Here is a 20133-nt window from a genome sequence, read left to right on the forward strand (position 1 = left end):
GGTCCTCATGCCTATTATTTGGCCAAAAGGGAGGTCTGAAGGTCTTGGGAGAGTGCTCTGGGCCTTCTCAAGGGATCCTAAATCTGGAGTGGTGGCAGCGTCAGGTGACACCCCACCTGAGCCGTGACAACAGGTTTCTCAGGCGACATGTGAGGTGGTATGGTACTCCCATCTCTTTTATTAATTACCACTGGAATAAAATTTTCAGTTGTAACCTTTTGGGTTTTTTACTCCACTGAGAGAGAACTCTGCTCTTGTCACTCACTGCATCCTCCCTGCCAAATTTCAGGCAGATAGGACAAAGTGTCCCTGCTTTGGATGCTGTTAAATGTGGAACACATTTCTGCCTTTGATTGTATATCCCCATCCAACTGGGATAAGGTTCTCAGTGACTGTACTGCTCATCTAAACTATTTGCTTTGTCACATTTCAAACAGATGGGATAATAGGTCCCCATTTTATAGACAATTAAATAGGCATAGGCTAGGCATCTCAAGAAAAATCAGGGAGAATTGTACAAAAGACACAGAGGCTTCCTTCTTTCCCCCTGCTCCCCAATAAACCTTAGGCACTATAACAGCCTCTTGTATACCGTTAAGTTAGGTAAAGGTAAAGGTTCCCTTGCTCGAAAGCCAGTCGAATCCGACTCTAGGGTTGCGGTGCTCATCTTCGTTTCAAAGCCGAAGAGCCAGCGCTGTCCGAAGACGTTTCCATGGTCATGTGGCTGGCATGACTAAACACCAAGGCGCACGGAATGCTGTTACCTTCCCACCAAAGTGGTACCTATTGATCTACGTGCAATTTCTTGCTTTCGAACTGCTAGGTTGGCAGGAGCTGGAACTAGAGATGGGAGCTCACTCCATCATGCGGCACCCAGGTCTCAAACTGCTAAACTACTGACCTTCCACAGCCTGCAGTTCAGCGTCTTAACCACTTGAGCCACCGCAGTTCCCAATACCATTAAGTTGTTGTTGTTGTTCAGTCGCACAGTCAAGTCCGACTCTTCGCGACCCCATGGACAATCTCCCGCCAGGCTCTCCTGTCTTCCGCCGTCCTCCGAAGTTGGCTCAATTTCATGTTCGTTGCATCGATGACACTGTCTAACCATCTCATCCTTTGCCGTCCCCGTCTTCTTTGACCTTCAATCTTTCCCAGCATCAGGGTCTTCTCCAGGGAGTGCTCCCTTCTCATTGGCTGCAGTCACAGTCTGCGGTGATCTGGGATCCCAGGAACGTGAAGTCTGTCACTACTTCCACGACTTCCCCTTCTATTTGCCAAGGAGTGATGGGGCCGGATGCCATGATCTTAGTTTTTTTGATGTTGAGCTTCAAGCCCACTTTTGCGCTCTCCTCTTTTACTCTGAGCAAGAGGCTCTTTAGATCCTTTTCACTTTCAGCCATTAGAGTGGTATCATCTGCATATCTGAGGTTGTTGATCTTTTCCCCAGCAATCTTAATTCCCGCTTGTGATTCATCCAGGCCAGCATTTCGCATGATGTACTCTGCATATATATTAAATAAGCAAGGTGACAGTATACATCCTTGTCGTACTCCTTTTCCTATGCTGAACCAATCAGTTGTTCCGTATCCGGTTCTAACTGTCGCTTCTTGGCCCTTATACAGGTTTCTCAAGAGACATGTGAGGTGGTCTGGTACTCCCATCTCTTTAAGGACCTGCCATAGTTTGTTGTGATCCACACAGTCAAAAGCTTTAGCATAGTCAATGAAGCAGAAGTAGATATTTTTCTGGTACTCTCTTGCTTTCTCCATAATCCAGCGAATGTTGGCAATTTGATCTCTAGTTCCTCTACCTCTTCGAAACCCAGCTTGTACTTCTGGTAGTTCTCTATCCACGTACTGTTGAAGCCTAGCTTGTAGGATCTTGAGCATGACCTTGCTAGCGTGTGATATGAGTGCAATTGTGCGATAGTTTGAACATTCCTTGGCGTTGCCCTTCTTTGGGATTGGAATGTATACTGATCTTTTCCAATCCTGTGGCCACTGTTGCGTTTTCCAAATTTGCTGGCAAATGGAGTGCAGCACTTTAACAGCATCATCTTCTAAGACTTTGAATAGCTCAGCTGGAATACCATCACCTCCACTAGCTTTGTTGTTAGCAATGCTTTCTAAGGCCCATTTAACTTCACATTCCAGGATGTCTGGCTCGAGGTCAGTGATTATACCGTCGTGGTTGTCAAGGACATCGAGGTCTTTCTTGTATAGTTCTTCTGTGTATTCTTGCCATCTTTTCCTAATCTCTTCTGCTTCTGTTAGGTCCCTACCGTTTTTGTCCTTTATCATGGCCAGCTTTGCATGGAACGCTCCCTTGATTTCTCCAACTTTCTTGAAGAGATCTCTAGTCCTTCCCATTCTATTGTTTTCTTCTATTACTTTGCACTGTTCATTCAGGAAGGCCTCCTTATCTCTCCTTGCTGTTCTCAGGAAATCTGCGTTCAGTTGGGTAAATCTTTCCTTTTCGCCTTTGCCTTTCGCTTTCCTTCTTTCCTCTGCTATTTGTAAAGCCTCATCAGAAAGCCATTTTGCTTTCTTGCATTTCTTTTTCTTTGGTATGGTGGTGATTGCTGCCTCCTGTACAATGTCACGAACCTCCGTCCATAGTTCTTCAGGCACTCTATCTATCAAATCCAGACCCTTGAATCTATTCTTCACCTCTACTGTATATTCATCAGGGATGCGATCTAGGTCAAACCTGAATGGCCTCATGGTTTTCCCGATTTTCTTCAGTTTAAGTCTGAATTTTGCAATGAGTAGCTCATGATCTGAACCACAGTCAGCTCCAGGTCTTGTTTTTACTGACTGGATAGAGCTTCTCCATCTTTGACTGCAAATTATATAGTCAATCTGATTTCGGTGTTGCCCATCTGGTGATGTCCATGTGTAGAGTCGCCTCTTAGGTTGTTGGAAAAGGGTGTTCGCTATGACCAGTGTGTTCTCTTGACAAAACTCTGTTAACCTTTGCCCTGCTTCATTTTGCTTTCCAAGGCCAAACTTGTCTGTTATTCCAGTTACCTTTTCACTTCCTACTTTAGCATTCCAGTCCCCTATGATGATGAGGACATCATTTTTTGGTGTTAGTTCTAGGAGGTGTTGTAGGTCTTCATAGAACCGGTCCATTAAGTTAGGAAACACAAAACAATAGCAAACTGGCAAACAAACTAAACTGGACAGGTGCTCTGTAGGGCTGGTTCACTGCCCAGGAAATGCTATACAGAGTGCCGTGGCAAGAGGAATGCCAAGAGGTAGAGCTGTCTTCTGATCATTGTGCCTGGCTTCTGTTCCTCTTCCTGTTGAGAAATTCCTATCTGGGAAGTTGTGGAGGATTCTGCTATGATTCTGACTTAAACTGGGGGTCCCCCCCCCCCCAGATTTGCAGAAAATTCTGAAATCCTTAAAAAATTACATTTGGGTGATGCAAATCCCTCCCCCCCCCCCAAAAAAAAGTGTTGTCTGCTCATGTGCAGACAATGTAAAAACTTATTTCCTCTTCAACAGTGACAGCTGGGAGCCTGGCTCAGCCCAGGAGCAGCATTGGCAACAATGGGTGAGAAACTGCAGTGGGCCCAGCTACAGAGACTGGGAGCCTTGCTGGGCCTAGGAGCAGCAGTGTGGCGATGAGGGGCTACAGCAGGCCTGATTACAGAGGCTGGGTGTTAAGTATGCAACTCAACAACGAAGGAAGTAACAAGTGATTCAGCTTTAATGAGAATGAGAACTTCCAAAGATCACACAGCATCAGATGACACAACACTGGGAGCCTTGCTGAGCCTGGGGGCAGCAGCAGCGATGGGGGGGGGGGGAGCTGCAGCAGGCTCAGCTACAGGGGCTGGGAGCCTCACTGGGCCTGGGAATAGCAACATAAATGATAGTAGGGATAGCCCTGCAGCCAGAAAATTTTCCATGGGGAGCCCAGCCAGGCTGCGTAAAAGAGATGAGGCAGTTCATGTGGGCTCAGGAGGGAGGGGAGGGGGAGGGGAGGGGGAGGGCCGGGAGGGATGGGCAGTAAGGAGGCAGGGCTAGTTTTGCAGGGAGATTGCCCTCAAATGCACCCCTATGGCTATAGGCCTGGTTAGGGAACTACAGTAGGCCTCGTTCCAGAGGCTGGGAGCCTTGCTGGGCTTGGGGGCAGCAGCATTAGCAGTGATGGAGGGGCTGCAGTCAGAAGGCCTGACTACTGAGACTGGGAGCCTCACCAGGCCCAGGAGCAGCGGTGGAAATGGGGTGGGGTGGGGAGAATGGTAAGAGGGTTAAGAGATCCCCTGCAAGTTTCATGGGTCTCTACTTGTACTTCTCAAGTACTAATACAGCTTCTCTTCTTCTCCGCTCATAACTGTTGATCACTTTAGTTATGGAGGCATGCAACAGAACTCGAATAAATTGGTCACAAGAAAGGCAAGCATAAAGATATTTTAAATTAATATTAAAAATAATTTTACATGAATTTGTTGAATTTTTCCCTTCTGAACTTTCCTCCCAGTACCAAGTGAAAGTTAGATGCTTTTCCCATTGTCTGCTTCTAACCTTACTTCACCTCAGCCTAAGAGAGTCTTGAGAATGGGAAATGGAAGAAAGGAGGGATTTGAAGGGAAAAAATGACTATAAACACTAATTTATTGAGTAAGCAGCGGAATTAACACTGATTTTACAACAACAACTTTACACTGTTACATTGGTAAGTTGCTTAAAATACATATTTTTGTGTTTTTTATTCAGCTGGAATTTGGCAGATATAGTGGAGAAAGAAAATTGTGAGTGCTTCTTTTTTAAGGGAAAAATATTTGTGAGCTCCTAAAGTATTTGAAAATCCTGTTGAAGCCTCTGCTGAGAGGAAGCCAGCTTGTCATTTATTAATTGTTTGGGAAGGCAAAGAATTTCACCTATTCGGTGGTTAAGGGAAAAATGTATAATCTTAGAGGTATTTTTTTCATCTTGTACCAAGATGAACTAGTGAACAGGATTCAGCAAAGGTGTGGGAGGTTAGGGGGAGATTCTAATAACAAGAGATTACCTTACCTGTATATGGTTGCTCTGTTTAACCTTTCTTGTGCCAACAAAATTAGGCCTTATTCACAGATGCATGATTTTCCTGAGAATAATGTACTTCTGATGTCTAGTCTAGTTATCTCTGAAAACTGACAGCAAATTAGAATTATAGACTTCAACAGGAGATTTAGGGGATGATGAGAAATTTGGATATGTCTGAAATTGACACTGAGAGCAAAATCATTTATCAGCTTCCTTAATTATTCACAAACTTTATTAAATCTTCATTCCATTTTCTATATATAGAAGAGGTGGTTTTTATATTCTTAAAGCAGTTTACAATCACCTTCCCTTCCTCTCCCCACAACAGTCACTTTGTGAGGCAGGTGGGCCTGAGAGGGTTCTGAAAGAATTGTGACTGTCCCAAGGTCACCCAGCAGGTTTCATGTGGAGAAGTGGGGAATCAAACTGGTTCTTCAGATTAGAATCCACTGCTCCTAACCAGTACACCACACTGACTCTCAATATTTGCCAGTACAGTCCTAAATTCCCTTTAAGCCAATTGATTTTAATGAATTTAGAAGGAGATAAATCTCCTTAGGATAGCACTGTAAGTGGCAGATCCATGCTCATTTTTCTTTAAATGTTAAAAAGTAGTCATAGGGCTGATGATATGAATTAGGACAATGGCATGGCAAGTAGGCTTAACAATTCTAGAGATTGTCTCCTGAGCTGCTGCTAGCCCTGGTAAGGGGGAGAAACAGCTACCCATATTATAAGGGAAAGGAACAAGTTTCATTTTTTTTTTAGGTGCTGATTAAAACTGTGTTGGGAATGGTGTTGCAAAACTACAAGGGTTTAAAATTCTGTGTGGTAAACTGCAATCATATATTTGGCAGACCTTTGAATTCCTTTCAACTGCAAAATTCTCCACATCCAATTAATGTTCAAACTGGCTCCTCATTTGGGAGGTACTTCAAATATAATGTGGAAGCCGTAGGTGCTTTTCACAAGGGAACAGAGGGACTTACCAGGATTGGGAGGGAGGCCCAGGTGAAGTAGTCGGTGACATGGCTACATCACTTCCAGCATGCACCGGAAGTGACATCATCACACCTCCACGGGGTGGGGGGCTGACAACCCTATCTGCATAGTTTCCCTCTGCCCAAGTTCCCCAGTAGTAGCAAATCCCCCTGGGTTTTTTCTCTCTCTTATAAAACGGCAAATAATGTTGTTATATCAGTTAGAATGATCTGCATATCATTTTCTGTGAATTTTCTGTGGATAACCATATTTCATTTTTTAAAAAGTCTCTAGCCCCTTTTGTTGTGGAGCTATAAGGAGAAATTGCTGTAACAATATTAATTTGCTGATTAAAAAACCCAAAAAAGACTCACATTGGTGGGGGTAAATGTTGTTGTGGAGACAAATGGTAGGGGAAATGGCTGCTGTGTGGGCACAACTGGAAAAAAAAATCTGAATTCTTTTACCCACATGGCCACCATCATGACCTTGTCACAAACTTTCACAAAACTTCACAGCAAAAACTTCACAGCATTATCAAAGAAAATCCTAGAAAACCTCTGGAGGTGCACAAATGTACCATGATGCTGTGGGGAAGCAGGAGGGAAAAAAATTCCAGCAGCATCAAACCTGGGGCAAATAGCACATGAGGAAATGGGGCAAATATCCCATCTGGAAATAACCATAAAGAAATGGAGGTTAGATTTGTAGCTTTTTTTTTTTTTTGCATTGTTCCTTGATGTGGAAACCTTTTAGAATTCTCAGTCCTGCTTTACAATATTAAGTGGTTTGATGGGTGGCCTTAGATGTGCATTCCAGATGTGGTCTGATTACAAATAGTTAGAAATTCCATGCAATATACAAAAATAATGGCTTTCTTGTTCCCGGTGTGCATGGCCAGTGGTGAAGGCTATATAGCAAATGCATCCATAATGATAGGCTGCCAAGCCATCCCAATACTACAAAAAACAAAAACTATCATCTGCATAATCCTTCTGTAAATTCAAGAATAATAGGTTTTCAGCTTTTTGACTATGTGTGAGCCAGGAAGACAGACAAGCCACAGTTAATTTATTAAAGTATAATTGTCATATTCAAATGCAAGAATAACACCATATGGAACATTATGCTAATATGTTTCACACTAATTACTTCTTATATTACTCACCCTTCAGAGTTAACAAATACAACCTGCTTACCTTTAAAACTACTTGAAAAGAGTTTGTTATTTTGACCAATATATCAATATATAAAATTTTTTAGAGGGGCATTATTTTTTAAAAAAAGCATTTGCAGAGTGCAAATTGGATGTGTTAATTTACTAATTCTGAAAGATTAAAACATGAGACAATTATTATTACTGTTTATTATTCTTGTTATATTATCTGGTGCTAAAGAGAATATGAATATAATGGGTATTTCAGAAACCTGGTAAAATGCCGAAAGTCAATGGATCCAGTCCTGGACACATATTCCGCACTGTCATTTTTGTCACTCGTTTGTCCCTATTGCTTTTGGTCCCTCCCCCTCTTCCACATGTTTTTTGCTCCCTCTGGGACTACTAGAGAGAGCAAAACACATTGGGGGGGGGGGTTTTAAAACCCTGAAGCAATAGGGACAAATGAGTGACAAAAATGACAATGTGGAAGTGGCGTGTTTAGGGTTTTGCCTCCCTATGGTGGATGAACTCCTGCCCCTGATCTCAATCATCCACACTTGACTAATGGAGCAGCGGGAGAAAAAATGGGGGGAATGACACCACAGATGTTGTGATGTCACCTCCAGAGGAGCACATGGAAGTGTCATCATAACTTTTGCAATGCTGTAGAAATTTCCCCTTATCTCTGTGATCTATAGATTGGGGCTGTGACATCACATCTGGGTGATCAACCAGAAGTGACACATAGAGTCTGTGATGCTCCCTCCTCCAAAGCTCCCGGGATCAGCAGCTATAAGGCTGACAACCCTAGTAGGATTAAAGATACCAGCCCCAAAGAATGCCAGGGACGTTTTCTTTCTCTCAACACAGCTCCCCTCATCTAATCCAAACTCCAATAATGATTTTAAGCCAAGCAAATGGTGCAGTCCTATGCAGAAGTACCTCAGTCTAAGCACATCAGTAGGCTTGGAATGGAGCAACTATATATAAAGATTTCACTATAAAAAGGAGGCGGCCAAAGCAAAAAAAGTAATAATAGAGGAGTTCAACTACTTGCAAATAATGTGTGCCATGACTAAAACTAAAAATTTGTTCCATGTAAAAGAGAGAGTTTATAAACTGTGCTTTGGTTATGGGATAGATGAGGAGAGGTGATTTAATTTTAAGCATATTGTGGAAGATATTAAATACATGAGAACAATTGTAATCTTTGGAAATAGTGACCATAAGTAAGTTTGTGCCTTTTGAGATTTCAAACATCTGTGCCCTTTTAAAACACACAAAATGTGGTATATTGGTACTGTTGCTTCAAGGATGATTCCCAGAGGCTCTCTAGAAAGGAGACACTCAGGTCTTGTGACCATAACTGGAGGAGGAGTTAGAGTTACTGAGACCTGATTGTGGTCTGTTCTGTTAGCAGGCTGTTGTGTTCCAATAAACACAGTTTGTGTGATCATTACTGCCTCCACTACCGATCCTTTCCCTCCCTAAAGATGTAACACACAGCAGTACTGTCTCCATTATGAACTACTCTGCCTTCCTACAGATAGTATATTATCTCTTTGCTGCACATATTTCCCTGTTGTCACTGAATTATTTTTTACTGATGTAGTACCATCTTTTCCGTTGTATCTTCACACTGTATCAGGTTCAACTTGCTATGCTTAGTCATATTTTTTGTAATCCTAGTCCTAGTGAATTGCTTATTAGATGTCTCTTCATATTGCCTGTATCAATTTATAGTGTGTAATCTGCTTTTACTCTCAGCGAGAAAGGTGGACCATAAATATAATAAATAAACATACTAAATAAATACATATTCTTTACAACAGGAAATACTTCTTCACACAATGAGTAATCTAAATGTGGAAGTTGCTGCCAGAGGATGAAGTGATGGCCACAGGCATACATGGCTTTAAAATGGGATTAGATAGATTCATGGAGAATAGGTCTGTCAGTGGCTAGTAGCCACAGTGACTTAAGGGAACCTCCATGATCAGCGGTAGTAAACCTCTGAATACCAGTGCCAGGAGGCAACATCAGCAGCCCCGTAGCCACGAATTGTTTTGGGAGGGGGCACCGGGGTGCCCAGGAATGCCAATTAAATCCCCTGGTGCCTCTCCACCCCATGGCATTTTGACTCATTCCTCTGGGAGCACCTTTCCCCCAGAGTGGAATAGAGTAGAGTGCATTAACCCCTGAGCTCGGACTGGAGAAGAAAGGGGAAAGCAAGCAACTCATTCCAAGCTGGGCTTTCCTTCTGCCCCCCTCCAACCCACCAGAACCCCGTGAGGGCCTGAGAGAAAGGGGGTTGGGGGGTTGCCCCCTCCCTGCCTTTCTCTCCCCACCAGGCCTGCTCTAGCAGCTCTTTGCATGGAGTTGGTCTTTTCACTGCATGAGCTGCACAGCACGGTGGGGAAGCAGCTGTGGCACAGCCTGGACAAAGAGCCCGCCTGGTGAGCCCCGAGCAGCTGTGGGTGGCTGCAGTGAGTGGAGAGTGAGTACACATGGCTAGTGGGGGGCAGCTGTGGGGGTGAGCCATGGGGGTGATGGGGGGGGCCATCCTCAGCTCTAATAGTAATAGGGTTACTATTAAAACTGTGCATACCTTCACGCCCTGACATTTGTGGGGGTTTTGCATCAGAATTCCAAAGGTGCCTACAGGCTCAAAAAGGTTGGGGATTCCTGCACTAGGAGACACAGTGGGGAACCGTCACTCTGCTTGTTCCTCCAAACCCCGATAACGGTGCAAAGGACAACAGGTCTTCTCAGCAATCGCCACCCCTTGTGGAGCTTCCCTGCAAGAGCAAAGGAAACCTAAAGTGTCTTTAGTCAAAAAGTGTAAAGCTGGCTCGCCAGCTCTGAGTTGGGAAATACCTGGAGAATTTTGGGGTGGAGCCTGAGCAGTGGGTGTTGCCTTCTGACACACTTCCGGTGATGTCAGGGGGTGTGGCATATGCAAATAAGTTATGCTAATGAGCTCCTGCTCCTCTTTTTCTACGAAATGACCCTTGGATACAAGTACGGAAAATGAATGGTCATTTTGAGAGCCAGTTTGGTGTAGTGGTTAAGTGTGCGGACTCTAATCTGGGAGAACCGGGTTTGATTCCCCACTCCTCCACTTGCACCTGCTGATATGACCTTGGGTCAGTCACAAGCTCTGGCACAGCTGTCCTTGAAAAAGAGCAGTTTCTGTCAGAGTTATTTCAGCCCCACCCACCTCACAGGGTGTCTGTTGTGGGGAGGGGAAGGGAAAGGAGTTTGTAAGCCGCTCTGAGACTCCAAGTGAAGGGCGGGGTATAAATCCAATCTCTTCTTCTTCTTCTTCTTATGTCCCCTAGGTCAGTGAACATAACAACAACATTGCTCAATACACATTCCTCTAAGAAACACAGTGGTTGAACAAGTGGCTTGAGAACTGAGCTCTTGGATTGTTCAAGGCATGTTGATAGAAATTGTATACATTATGCAGTTCAAAAGTATAAAGTTGGAAGAGTTAGGAGAATAAAATATAACTTTTTCAAACTTGTGTAGATATGTGAGACACAATAGTCTTTGAGCTGACTGTGTGCATTAATGAGTTACCTGATAAGAGAGGAATCTGCCACATTGTTTTGCTGCCTTTTTTTGTAGAATCAGATCTAATCGTATATATTTTAAAAATTAATATTGAGTCTTCAACTTGGTGATTGCGAGGCTCAATAAATTATTAGTTCTCATCAAGGCTTTGTTGCCACCTAAGCACCCCCCCCCCTCAAATTGACATGAATAAAGTAACAAAGATACATTTGAACTACAAATACCTATATTTAAAATGCCACTCACTATAAAGAAATAAAATAATACACATGTATAAAAATAATGTAAAGAGACAGGGTTCAGTCTGCTAGACACCCACACCCCTCAACCTTCCTACAACCAAGAAGCAAAGAATGTCTCTACAGAACATAAGAATACAAGATGAGCCCTGCTAGATCAGACCAGTGGTCCACCTAGTCCAGCATCCCAGTTTACAAAGTGGCTAACCATTCTTTATACCAGGGGTGGCCAAACTGTGGCTCAGGAGCCACATGCGGCTCTTTCACACATATTGTGCGGATCCCGGCAAGGCGGTTGGGGGAGCTAAATATCATTAGCAAACAAATATCATTGGACAAATAAATATCATTCTCAATATCTGCTTTTACTGCTTTTGTTATTATTTTTGGCAGTGGCTATGTGGCTTTTCTTTGGAGCTGCAGTGGCTCAAGTGGTTAAGACGCTGAACTGCAGGCTGTGGAAGGTCAGTAGTTCAGCAGTTCAAGACCCGAGTTGCCGCATGATGGAGTGAGCTCCCGTCTCTAGTTCCAGCTCCTGCCAACCTAGCAGTTTGAAAGCAAGAAATTGCAAGTAGATAAATAGGTACCACTTCAGTGGGAAGGTAACAGCGTTCCGTGTGCCTTGGTGTTTAGTGATGCCAGCGGCCACATGACCACAGAAACTTCTTCAGACAGCGCTGGCTCTCTGGCTTTGAAACGGAGATGAGCACCGCAACCCTAGAGTGGGATTCGACTGGCTTTCGAGCAAGGGAACCTTTACCTTTACCTTTATGTGGCTCTTACGTTAAATAAGTTTGGCCACCCCTGCTTTATTCTTTGCTGTCCCCACAACTGGAATCTTGTGTTGTTGCATGCTGCAGATACTTCTGGCTGGCAAAGGAATTTTTTGGGATATTACATTTTTTTCTGGAGCAACAAAACCCTTGGAAGTGGCCTTACAGCATTTGCCACAAACAACTCTGAAAAGTCTGTTTCACACATGTTGGAGGGCTCACCTAGATGCTGTGAAATCTGTTTTGCTGCAGGTACCACAACTAGTTGGTGCTTTAGAAGATCTTTCTCAGGATTCACATCTTAATCATGATGGATACAAAGAGGCAAAATATACTTATCTTTGTACCCAAATAAGGCCCCTAAGGCAGTAAACAGGTAAAAAGACAATACAAATCAATTTTTAAAACAGTATATATGTATAAACCAACAATTGAATCTTGGGATTGTGATATTTGTTGGAGCATTACATTTGTTGCATCAAACATGTAATTCTTGTTTTGTTTTGTTTTTAAGTACCCGAAGGTACACCTTTATTATTTTCTTATATACCTACACACAGACATAAACAACTACAACAAACAACATATAGGCCAAGAGACTTATTACAATTTGCTACTACCTCTACATCATCACTTCATTATTCTCCTACATTTGCTAATATTCTCTAATTCCATTATTAAAAAATTGCTACACACTCCAATGTTAATTTTGCCATATCAGCTTAGTCTTTAAGTCCATTCTCATTGTACCAATCATATAGCCTCTTCCATGTTTTTTGAAATGTCCATTTCTTTGTGCCTCTCATTTCCATGGTTAATTTGTCCATTTCTGCAGCTTCTAGTAGTTTATTAATGTATTCTTCTTTAGTTGGTGTTTCTTGGGTCTTCCAATATTTGGCATACAATATCCTTGCTGCCGTTGACATATATACAATCAAGTATCTATCCGTTTCTTTAAACTCTTTCGGAAAGATATTTAACAAAAGCAATTCAGGAGTAAAGGGAATGTTACATCTTGCTATTTTTTCCATCATACAATGTACCCATTTCCAAAAATGTTTGGAGACATCACATAGCCACCACATATGATAAAATGTGCCTACCTTGTTTTTACACTTCCAACACTTATCTGAACATTTACTACTTTGCTTTGCTAATCTATCTGGAGTAACATACCATCTATAAAACATCTTATACATATTTTCTTTATAGGCAACAGCATTAGTCATGTTAACATTTTTCATCCATATTTGCTCCCAATCTTCTAAATTCACAGTGTAGCCTAAGTTCTGAATCCATGCAATCATATTTTTCTTAATAATTTCATCTAACATTAAATCCTGTAATAAAATCTCATAAGTTTTCTTTATCATTTTTTACGCTGTACAAGTTAAGACATTTTCTAATTCTGTTATTTTATTATTAAAGCCCAGTTTCTTGTCTTTAAGGTATGCTGTCTCCAGTTGTGCCTTCTGCCACCAAGTTAAATGTTCTGGAATCTTAAGATTGTCTTTTTTATCCAATATGTCCTTATATCTTAGTGGATCTTCTTCTGCGTTCACCGTAGGCAAAGTAAAAGCTTCCAAAGGTGCAATCAATCTTGATCTTTTTATATAAAAGTTTTTATGTATTGGGTCCCAGACTTTCCATAATGAAGCCAATGTTGCTTAAAGTATTTTTGAGAAGTGGTCTTTCCATACCACAAAAACGCATTCCAACCCATCAGTAAATCATGTCCTTCTAGTTTTAATAGTCTTTTGTCTCCCAGAGTGATCCATTCTTTAATCCACGTCAATGCCGCGGCTCTGTAGTACAACATCCAATTCGGAACTGCAAAGCACCTCTTTCCTTCGCCTCTTGTAGCATCTTTAAACTTATACGCGCTTTCTTCCCTTGCCAGATAAACCTTGTCGTAATTTTATCCAGCTCTTTAAACAACTTTTGATTTTGTAGAATTGGTATGTTTTGAAATAAAAACATCCACCTGGGTAAGATATTCATTTTCATAATAGCCATTCTTCCCATCATAGATATTTTTAAATCTTTCCAATTTTCCAGATCGTGTTTAGTTTTTTGAAGTAATTCTTTGTAATTATCTTCATACAGCGAGCTACATTTATTAGTCACTATTATCCCCAGGTATTTCGCTTTCTTAACTATCTGACAATCAGTAATTTCCTGCAATCTTTGCTTTGTTCTTTCATCTATATTCTTTGTTATTATTTTAGTCTTATCCGTATTTATCTTAAAGCCCGCTAATTCTCCAAATTCTTTAATTTTCTCTAACAGCATCTTTGCGGTTTCCGTTGGATTCTCTAAAATGTATGCCACATCATCTGCAAATGCTAAGAGTTTAAATTGTTCTTTCTTTAAGTGTAGACCTCTTATTCTATTTTCTTTTCTAATAGTTTCGTTTAATACTTCTAGCACCAAGATGAAAAGCAATGGAGATAATGGGCAACCTTGTCTTGTGCCTTTCTGTAGTAATTCTTGTTTTTTAAAAAAACTGGCTGATGCATCTCTCAATATTAAAAAAGGCCTTTTCTTGTATTAGTTAAGTTATGGCTCCTTTGATTCAATGGTGAGTGATAAAATTAAGTTCTCTTCTTTCTACCAGATGGTTCTAAATGAAGATCTTCTCTACGTTGGAATTGTTCAGCTGCTTAACCATGTTGGATTGATGTGGATTGGCCTCCTCACTTCTGATGGTAAGAGCAGAGAAACTGTTCTGCTGTCCTTGAGACTGAAGCTCCTCTAAAACAACATCTGTAGTGCTTTTAAACAAATGCTGCAATATTTTGTAGTACCAGGGTTGTACTAAAGAAGAAAGGGGAGTCCAGTTATACTCTGTCATCCACAGAAAACTGGAACCAGCCCTGCCTGGTATACATGCAAAAATCTAAATCCAGCTAAGCGTCCTGGTTCATTTATTCAGCTGAGAGTGGTAGTGCAATAGCATTAGAGCTGAGCCAGACAAACTTCACTGCTCACCCACAGAGACACAAGCAATGTTAACCTGGCCTTCTGCTCAAGTGCTCAGTTGTGGAGAGCTCTGCTTTGCATGACCTGCAGCCTTGCACAGTCTAGGCTTCCATACAGTTCATGCAGAGGTATATGGTAACACTACATGTTATTTGCTTAGTGGAGGAGAAGTCCACCAAGTCTCCGTCATACAATTGTGCTAGTCCTTCATCATACTACACAATACAAGGTTTCCCCAGATGAAAGAACTGAGGCAGACATACAGGATGCGGTCAGACGGCGTGCTGGGAGCGGGTTAAACTGCTCTGGTTCTAACCGGATTATATTTGATCTGAATAATTACAATCGTACTTACCTCCATTATCCCGCCTCACTGTGCAATCACGTTGCTCCCTGGCGACTAAACTACTGACGCGCAGGAGCATGTGTTGGTGGGTTTTTTTTATTTTCCCTCAGTTTGTGCATGTGCATAGGTGCCTCTTTGTAGAAGGGGGGGAACTATCATGGCGGATGCGCAGAACCAGCAGGGCAAATCAATCCAACCCTTTCAACAAAAGACTTCCCTTTAAATGTTTGACCCAAAAATGGCCTCCATGAGATCCCGAACTCATCTAAACGCTAAAACTAGTGACTGTTTAAGTAAATGTTGTTTTTCTAAATGCAGTGGCGGAGCTCTGCCTATGCGCACACCACCAATGCATTAAAAAAAATAGTGGGCGAAAAGCGGAAGCCTCGGGCAGCTTTCGAGCGGGGAGGGGGTTTAAACCGGAAGTTTAAACCGCAGGAGCGATCAGACATCAGAAAAGTGTGGCTAGAACTGGAGAATCGGGAAAACACCACTTGGGGACCTGGTAACAAAATACTCTGGTTTGAGCCGGAAAGCAACGGCTGGCAACAATGCGCAGATGTTGGGTGTGTGAACGTGGATATAAAATCCGTTACTGAAGCGTGCCGAAAGTGGACTAAACGGCCCGTCTGAACGCACCCACAATATCTGTTACTGGGCTATCTGCTTGTGTTAGACCTCCATTCTCCAGTACTCTCACTTCTTTGCTTCTGCCTGAGCAATTATTCCCTCCCTTGTGCCTGCTTCTGTAGCCTAATTTTCAAATTATGTACTATGATGAGGAAAATACTATTAAAGTCCATTCAAATTAAACTAGGGTTGTCAGGTGGAGGGGGGATTTGGGGGTGTTCCGGGGTGGGTGGGGACACTGTGTGATGTCCCCAACGTGATGATGTCATGCAGAAGTGACATCATCATGTCAGGGATGTCGTGTGGCAACACTCTGCTTTTTGGGCAAAATTCTATGGGTTTTTTGGCCTAAAACCATAGAGTTTTGTCCAAAAAGCAGAGTGTTGCCATGTGATGTCTCAATGTGATGACATCACTTCTGTGTGATGTCATCATGTCGGGGACGTCACCATGCTACGTCCCTGTTTGGGGATGGGGCTTCCCCCACCAGCCAGCTGGCTGGCGGTGGGCAGAAGCCCCAAAAAATCAGGAGAACTCACAACTGGACCAGGGGTCTGGCAACCCTGAATTAAACATTCACCAAGCCTGCATTGTCTGTGATCCATGAAACCTGACAGCACCAGACAAAATGCGGGACCACCAGGGATTCAATATACTTCCTATTTTTCTGTCTTTCTGGAAGTGCAACATTTGCTAATGAACTGCAGCTAACAGGCAAAATACATGATTAATACATGATGTTAATCTTGGTGCCTCAGAAAATGTGCAGGTCTGCAGTACTGAAATCAGGCAATTGTTTTGTGAGATACATTTCATGAGCCCCAGCTTCAAATAAATTCTGGACTGAGCTCACTTCTTGCATGCACACTCTAGATTACTTGGGGTTGGTAAAATTGAGTTTTAAGATGTCATAATTATATGAAATGTTATTTTTCTTCTCATCTTCTAAGAAATTCTAGCAACCTTATACTGGAGATTCCATCTGTACTGGATAGATAATTATGAATACTCTTCTCTCATCAACATGCAAAGGCCAGGTTATTTCCATTTCAAAGGCTAGCTTGGTACATGGTTCTTCTTGGAACCTGAGGTGAGTGATATTCTTAATCCATGATTCATATCCTACATTGTTAACTGCTAGCCACTCTTCACAGGTGAAAGGTTAGCTGTGATTGTCCTCTTTCTTCTAAAATACAAATTTATACTACATAATTAAGTGCCAAAGTGGAGAGTTATGTGAGGCTATAATGAACTCAGCACACATGGTGGGTAGTATGGTTTCCACTAAGTTTATTTATAAACTTATACGAGTTTATGTATAAAATAATGGCAGAAGTTTGGGGATACCAAGGATGAACTTCTGCCATATTTAATTTCAACATTTTTGTCACTAAGTCATGCACAATAAAATATACAAGTACTTGGACTTGATGACAGAGGTCTAAAATTCATGTTTATTATCGGAAAGGTAATTTGCTTCATCTGTTGTGTCTATGTACTTTACAGACAGTCTGCATCTGGTTTGTATGGCAGCACTTATATTGGGCTGTATCATGTGACAATCTGTTATGAATATGGCAATCTTCACCTGGCCACTGAAACAGAATGTGGTAATTGAGAAGAAAAATACATTTTTAAAACAATCTTAGTGTGCTCTAACACCAACAACTTTCCCCCTCCAAATTAATACTGTATATTTATGTCAAATTTTGATTTTTCAAATTTCTTAGAGCTCTGGCAGCAGCTTCTCCCATTCTCAAATAATAATTTAGTTAGTGAGAAGATATATATTAAACCTTGTTATATTTCTTCATTTGTTTTCCCTATCCTTTTTGACATTTTATTGTGTTTTTGTCATTTATCTATATGTACATGAAATTGTATTAAGAAACAGATTCAATCTGACATTCAATTTTAACTGGGTTGCCTTCATAAATCATATATTGTGTATATCAGTTCTAACAGAAAAGGAGAAAGATGTCCATGCTTCACACAACTCATAATTTTCATAGTTATTCAGCCAGGGTCGGATATACAGCCTTTGCATATCTGAATTTACTTTTTGATGTGGTTTTTATATGTTTGTACGGGGTTATAAATGCAAGTCCAGTAGCACCTTAAAGACTAACAACATTTGTGGCAGGGTATGAACTTTTGTGAGTCATGGCTCACTTCTTCAGATCAGGTAATCATTCACTGAACTATCTGTAACTGCTGCCTCCCATCTCCCACCACTTTCTCCAGTTGTTTAAAGACACATCATTAAATGAAAAAAATCCAAGTCTTTTGAACTGAGAATTACTGCTAGATGTCTTTGTGTGGCTTTCATGTCTGATAACGAACCTAGCTAGTTTTGTCATCAGTTCTTGTGATCTCTTATTTTATTATTTATTTATTTATTTATTTAACTTGTATCCTGCCCTACCCCACAAATGGGCTCAGGGTGGCTCACAACATCATAAAAACAATAAAACCAAGATATAAAAGCTGTTGAACAATTAAATGAATAAAACAAGATGGCATTAAACATGAGTCCTGTGACATTTTAACAGGCAATGGCAACTGGCCTGATTTATAACAGTTTATGATCAGATGGTGGGAAGTACCAAAAATATAGTGCTCCATAGATGATAAACAGTGTCTGGGAGGCACTGGGCAGGTACCAAAGGCAGGGGAGGCTGAGATGGTTTAATGTCCGCCACCTCACCCAAAAGCCTAGTGGAACAGTTCTGTCTTACGGGCCCTGCGGAACTGTAATAGCTCTCACAGGGCCCTGACCTCAGGTGGGAGCATGTTCCAACAGGCTGGGGCCAAGGCCAAAAATGCCCTGGCCCTGACTGAGGCTAAGCGGACGTCTCTCAGGCCAGGGATTACCAGGAGGTGTTGATCTATAAAGCATAAGGCTCTCCGGGGCATATATGGGGTGAAATGTACTGGGTTCAGACACGTATAGTGATCAGCTCATGGTTTATTGTGATTTCAGCTCATACTAAAGACAACTCAAGCAGGACCGAAGCCCTGCTTAAATGCGTGCTCAACACCACACCCAACACACGCACACTCCCCGTGATTGGTTATTTACATAAGAACTCCTGTACAATAGGTTCCTTCCAGGATCCTGGTCCCCTATTGTTCTGTAAACGAAGCTAAGTCCATGCTCAGGCGAAACGCGAGCTCAGTACATAACATAGGGAGAGATGGTCCCAGAGATATGCTGGTCCCAGGCCATGTAGGGCTTTAAAGGTCAGTACCATACCCCTGAAACTGATTTGGTATTCAATTGGCAGCCAATGCAGTCAGCGAAGCACTGGCTGGATGTGCACCAGCACAGCAAAGGTGTTGCCATCAGCAGGTGTGCCACCGCATTCTGCACTAGCTGCAGTTTCCAGATCAAGTTCAAGGTTATCCCCATGTAGAGCACACTGCGTGGATCACTATAGCTAAGTCCTGAGATGTGAGAAAGGGAACCAGCTGCCTGATCAGGCGGAGATGTTAAAAGGCTGATCTGGAAACCATGGAGCCTTGGGTCTCAATAGAAAATGTGGGATCCAGAATCACCACAGGTCTCCTCACCATCTTCATTGGATTTAATTTCAGCCAGTTCTACTGTAGCCATCCAGCCACAACCCCTAATGCCCTGTCCAGAATATTTGGGGTGGCGTCTGTCCATCTGTCTATCGACAGATAAAAGTTGTGTGTCATCAGCGTCCTGATGGCAACCCAGCCCAAGCCCCCGGATCAACTGGGTGAGAGTGTGCATAAAAAGGTAAAGGTAAAGGTTCCCTTGCTCGAAAGCCAGTCGAATCCGACTCTAGGGTTGCGGTGCTCATCTCCGTTTCAAAGCCGAAGAGCCAGCGCTGTCCGAAGATGTTTCCGTGGTCATGTGGCCGGCATGACTAAACACCAAGGTGCACGGAACGCTGTTACCTTCCCACCGAAGTGGTCCCTATTTATCTACTTGCTATTTCTTGCTTTCGAACTGCTAGGTTGGCAGGAGCTGGAACTAGAGACAGGAGCTCACCCTGTCTTGCGGCACCCGGGTCTTGAATCGCTGAACTACTGACCTTCCACAGCCTGCAGTTCAGCGTCTTAACCACTTGAGCCACCGCAGCTCCTGTGAGAGTGTGCATACAGATGTTAAAAAACGATTATTTAAAATTATGTTTGTACATCTACATACCAATTTAAATAAAACTATCAGGTGCCTAAAAAAGCAGGAGTTTCGTTTGGGTAACTTTAATGAAGGAAACAGAATCGCTTGATTAAAACTGTTAGAGGAAATGATGAAACTAGGAAGAAGACAACTTTCTCTACCCTGTTTTCTGAAAATGTTTTGCATGGATTATACAGAGGTGAGAGCTCTTGTTTACCTTACCCACAGAAACTCCAGAACAAAAGACCC

This window comes from Gekko japonicus, unplaced genomic scaffold (genome assembly GCF_001447785.1).
Source record: "Gekko japonicus isolate JY-2015 unplaced genomic scaffold, Gekko_japonicus_V1.1 scaffold686, whole genome shotgun sequence".
In the NCBI taxonomy this organism is placed as follows: domain Eukaryota; kingdom Metazoa; phylum Chordata; class Lepidosauria; order Squamata; family Gekkonidae; genus Gekko; species Gekko japonicus.